The sequence below is a fragment of the Lathamus discolor genome, chromosome 4 (assembly GCF_037157495.1).
Source record: "Lathamus discolor isolate bLatDis1 chromosome 4, bLatDis1.hap1, whole genome shotgun sequence".
Lineage (NCBI taxonomy): Eukaryota > Metazoa > Chordata > Aves > Psittaciformes > Psittacidae > Lathamus > Lathamus discolor.
In genome coordinates this window covers 111,425,402-111,431,401 of record NC_088887.1, presented here as the reverse complement: position 1 = coordinate 111,431,401, position 6,000 = coordinate 111,425,402, and positions in this window count along the sequence as shown.

Below are 6,000 nucleotides of genomic sequence, written 5' to 3'. Positions count from 1 at the left end.
CCCTAGGCCCAACGAAAGTGGTAAGACAAAGGGTGGCATTTTGAAGGCAATCAGTATGAGGTTACACAAGTCTTTATGCTTCAGTAATTCAGGTCTTGCACACCACCCTCAAATGAGATGTGACCCCCTGACTGGAACCGTACCCAGCCAAAAAAAATTGGGGTTTGTTGCAAGCGTAGTGCCCCTGAGGCGTAAGTAACTGATGTGGGTGTTGATTTCAGTAATAACTAGTAAAATCTCAAACAACACTGCCTCCTCACCCAGTCCAAACACAGCTCCCTCCAATCTTTAGTCTTCCAGCACTGAGACCAACATACTGATAGAGCTAATGGTAAAACTGGAGATTACAGCCTCAAACCTTGAGCTATGTCTCAGAAAGGCAGACATAATAAAGCCCAAGGACCATCAAAGTTTCAATCTACTTAACACATGCTGACAGCATGACTTTTTTTTTCCCCAAACTCTCTGTCCCTGAAAGGAAGGAAACTGTTCTTCAACCGTGTGACAGATTTTTCTCTTAAGAGAATCATATTCTCCCAGTGATTTCATAGAATAACACTTAACATCTCTGACTGTGCATCTGCAGCCTAAAACACAACCTCTTCAACAGGCATCTTCTGTTCTTCGGCCTGAACAGAATAGTTTTGGTTTGTTTTGAGGTTTTTTTAGTTGATCACTCCGATGACTACGAAAATAATATTTAAAAAGACACAGCAAATTGCCTAGAGTTTTCTCCATCCAGACTGGGGTACAACCCTATCTGAAAGCCTTCCATTGCTATTATTTAGGAATTACAGCCAAGTTAATATTCTCACAATTTGGGAAGACTTTGTGTTTTGTTTTCCAGGGAGAAACTCCTGGAAATACAAATTTGGTGTGGATCATGGGGTGCCCTTGGCTGCATTTCTGTCAGACTGGGCAAAGCACACATGATGGTTATTCTGGTCTGCACTGTAGGCCTGAGTCGGGTAATCCAGTGTGTGTTGTGTGCCACCACTCAGTTCACACCTTCAGCATGGGATCTCTGCACTGCTCTGGGGTTTTGGGAGTAATATGCTCCAGGGGTCTGACTGGCTTTTCTCTTCTGGGGTGAACCGCTGTGCTAAGCCACCTACTTCTGGGTGTGTGGGCCTGCCCCTTCTCCTCCACTCATCTAATCCTGCAGGGAGCCCATAAAGCTGGCTCAGCTACCAGGAAACATCTTGGGATTTGGGAGGAGTTCTTACGTAAGATCTGTGCTTTATTGATTTAGCTCTCAGAATGAGATTCCTGTCAAAGGGAAGACTTCCAGTTCCAGTGCAACGGCAGAGGCATACTGGGTCAGGGGCTGAGGGGAAAAGAGCAGCTCTGATGTAGATCCATTTTGAGAGGATTGGGTTCTTCTTGGGGAAGTAGATTTTACCTGTGCTCCCACCCTAGTTTTAATATAACCAGATTAAGAAATAGTCTTTGAAAGAAAATCACTAATAAAGTAGTCCATTTACTACATTGATCCTATTTTTTTATCAAAATACCCTGTGACACTGCACTCAGCCATGGTATTACAGGAAAAACACAATAAGTATATACTTAATTGCAAAACTTGCCATTCTGATATCTTTCTTAACTTAGACTGCATTGTTTCCGCAGTACTCTTTTCAGATTACTTCCTTATCTGTGATGGGTTATTGTCATAATGGTAGATGCTAAACCCAGCATGGTGAAGGCCAGAATCTGCAACTGATCTGTCCTGTACATGCATGAATGCCTGACATTGCATTGTGTGGCTTTTCTTAAAATCCTACCACCTGGATACAGACTAGGACTGAGAAGAGAAAGCCAAAACCAGGCTTAAGGGTAAGACAGTATTTTACAAGCAGACAAGACCTCTGTCTCCACTCCACCCCAACCTAGCAGAAGAGCTGGGACAGTCCTTCCGTGGTTGATTTTTACACCTTACTATCACTTTTCCCTCACACCCTGACAACAGAGATGTCAAGTAAGATGTCAGTAAGAATGTCCAAGGCAGCATTGTGATGGTCTACCACAAACAAAATGTGGTTTCCAGACAGAAGAAATTGTTTCATTAGATCAACAAGTATAATTTGAAGATGATTTAGTCTTGACACACAACCAGTTCATCCAACCGGTTTTGCAGTGTTGCAGACTTGGGCTGCATCGATGAGATATTAAGATAGGGAACTGAGAAAGTAGTTTTCTGAAAGCGCTTGTACCAGCACATTTTACATCATCAGTGAAAGACTGGATGTGAGGTAGTGTATCATGCAGCTGTACAGTCTGTGATGTACAGGTAAATGGTCATATCTGAGAGAAGAAGTGAAGAAAAGCTAGTTCTTTCATTCCTGCCATATTCTTGTTTTCAAGTATCAAATCCCGTATCTCTATATTGCATGTATTTAAGGCACAACAGGTTCCTTTTAAACAATTAGCCTACCCTGAAAAGTTCTCTGTAGGATTTGTGAGGTTTATATTCATAAGATCCCAGCTAAATTATTACATTTCCAGTAATCACACTGTGAGTCTCTGTAGTCTCCAGTCAGTACTACAAATATTTAAGTATGCTCTGAATTTTTAGTTTCCACATTAATGTCCTAACTGTAATAAGATAAGCACATGGATGTAATTCTCCAACTGTTCCACCCTAATGAACATTCCTTTCAGATTGCTGCTTAGGGTTTACCAAAAAATATTCACAGAAATCTAGAAGCAGGTTAGACAGGGTATTCAGCAATCGGGTGTGGTGTCTGGTGGAATCGAGGTTGGAATTAGATGATCTTCATGTCCTTTCCAACCCAAACCATTCTGTGATTCTATCTCTGGGGGACATTTAGCCCATGCCCCGCCTTAAAGAAGGATCAGCTAGAACAGGTTGTTCAGGGTCATGTCCTGTTAAGCTTGAATATCTCCAAGGCTGTGGATTCCAGAACTCTCTGGGTCCCAGTTTCAGTGTTTGAGTACCCTCATGGTGAAAAAAAAAAAAAATAAATAATCCTTATATCTGGACAGTTTGTGCAGATTGTCATTGTTGGCTTTTGTCCTGTTGCTGCATGCCTCCAAGGAAAGTGAGGCTCCGTCATCTCTACATTCTCCCATGAGGAACCTGAAGGATGCAGGAAGATCCCCCTCAGCCTTCTCTTCTCCAGGTTCTCTTAGCTTCTCCTTGGATGTTATATGCTGCAACCCCCCCCGATCATGTTGGTGGCCTTCACTGGACGCCCTCCTGTATGCCATTTTCTTTCATTTACTGGAAAGCCCAAACTTTATCACAGTAATAATGCTTGTTAAGGTGGTGATGCAGGGTGATTATGGTAGTTTTAACATTTAACGTCTCAGAAGCATGGTTTCTGCCAGTTCCTTTCCAAAGTCCCACATTGTCTTACTTATCTAGTTTCTTCATTCTTTTTGCTGTTCACCTGTGTATTGAAAGAAGTGTTACTTACTCCTACAAAGGACTCTTAAAACATGCCTTATGACATTTTTAACCATACTTGGAGGAAAAGCTTTCTGTACAAGCACATTAGGTGTTATACAAGAAAAGCAGAAATTGAGTATCAAGTTTGATGTAGAACTGAGCTCAAATTATTTTTACTTCATTTTAGTTTTTGTCAGTATCAACAAAACACAAATAATACCAGGTATTTGAACAGCGTAAAATAAAACTATTCCACACATGAAAAGATCCTATAGAAAACAGATACTATAAGGTTATACAAATAATGCAGAGGTAAACTGCTTTAAATTCTTTTTCCTAAAATTCCTACATAGACAGAAGCCATTTCATTAAAATTTCCTCCTTGAAGAAATTTTAGTTAAATAACACGCTCATGTTTCATGTCGATTCCTTCTTTGAAAAATAGTTACGGATTTAAAGATAAAGATTTGGGGCGGGGGGGGGGGGGGGGCGGCTTGATATGTCTGTTCTTTAATCCATGTTGAAGTTTAGGTCTTAGAACTTTTACTCTGAGCAGTTCCTAAACATTTTCTTTAAGTGAGGAGAGACAAGAAAATGTTTTGTAAAAGCAGAATAAAAGTTAAAGAGGTTAGGTGTCAACCAGACCTGTGGAACAGCATTCCACCCTCTGTTTTAATCTTGGCAAGACATTCCACTAATGAGTAAATGATGTAAACTGCACCTTTAACATAGCATTTCTTTAGCTGAACTTTAACCATGGGGAAAGATATTGGAGCACATTTTGAATCTACAGATTAATATACATTCAAAAGGAAAATGTTTGGTTGTTCTCATAAATTAACACACTTTAACACAAAATAATCTATGTTAAGTTTGTTTGTTTGGAGTTGTTTTGTTGGGGTTTTTTGTTTGTTTTTTGGTTTTTTTGGTTTTTTTTGTCAACATGAATGTAAGAAAATATTAATCTTCCAGGCACTTGCAAGGCTTATTTTCCAGGTTAGGAAAATGTTAGTACCCACTAACTTCATGTATATGATTCCATTTGGACTGGGACTGATCACAGAATCATTATTGTCTCTTTATTTGACAGTCTTAATATACATGCAACCTTAGTAAAATCAGTGTTATGTTGAAAAATAAGTTAATGATAGAGGAATTATTCTTGGAGTTTTGTTTACAAAAATAAAATAGGTTCTTAACGGAAAGAGTAGCTGTTTCATGGTAAAGTGCTTTCTATGTTTCAAAATCTTATCTCATTTATAACAGTGTAAGGTAGCAATAAATCTATGAAATGTGCTAGCCTTATTCCAAAAACTTGCAACTTACAACACTGATGAGAATTTTATTTGGGTTCGTTGTTTGGGTTGTGGTTGGGACTTTTTAACAACTCTTCCTTAGCTGGCCTTCAGTCCTAGAACTACAAATTAGGTTTTCCCACAGGAAACACACAGGTGAAAAGTTATCCAGGAGTAAATAACTATGTAACAGAGTACTGTGATTCTCTGTGCCATTTTGTTTGGGTATGATAATGTAACATCCTATGCAGGAAAATTACTATTACATCTGTGAAAGAAGAAAAAGAATGGCTAGACTGATACACTGGAATCACTTGCATGATGTTATCACAAAGTCACTATTGTCACTATTTTATGAAAACTGTAATTTTTGTTGTGTGTCCTGTTTCTTTTGGTTACATTTTTTTCCTGTGTGATGCCTCTTTGGCATGCAGATTTTTCAGGAACCCTCCACTCCCAACAACCACTTGACCCATCAGTATCCCTTAGTCCACCACTACCCGTCAGCCTACTTATACCACTAAACCCCTTGCCACCATTACCCCCCCTATCAAACCAACAGTGATTTCAGCCGTAACTTCAGCAGTCACATCATGATACCTTAGGTTACAATCACCACTTCTAAGACACGTTCTGATTCTGTAATTGGTATCTACAAATCAATGGCTGTTCAACACTCTCAGCATGCTAAGGGGTACTCTCCTGATACCGATATTGCATTAACAGTAAGTTAAAACTTTTTTAAATAGCTCTGATTACTTTTGCTTTATGAAAAGATTGTTGGGCTTCCTGGAGTTTTGAACAGTACAGTATCTTGGACAGTGCATACTTGAGGAAAAGAACTTTCTAAATTTGTAGTCAAATGTATATTTACTTGTATTTTGACCTGCCTGGGACTGTCAGACCTTTTCCCATTTCCTTACAAGTCAGAAATTTAACAAAAGAAAGAACAAGGCATTCTGCTATTTGGAAATCACAAGCCAAATTTTGATTTGAGTTAAACTGATATAAATTCAGAGTGACTGACAATATATACTTTACATATACCTCTGAACTCAAACTTTGGGCTAGTCACACTTCAGGATCATCACCAATGCTTGGAGAGAAAAATGATTTACATCAAAAGACCAGGTAGCTGAGCTTGCCAGCTGGCTTTGGCTGTCTGTGACTACTGGATGCAGGCAAAAAAAAAGATACAGCCAAAAATGGCTGTACAAATGTTTGACATAAATGCATCTACTTGAACGAAATGGGAAAACCTGAATGGTTGATAAATCTAACGAGGCTTAGTAA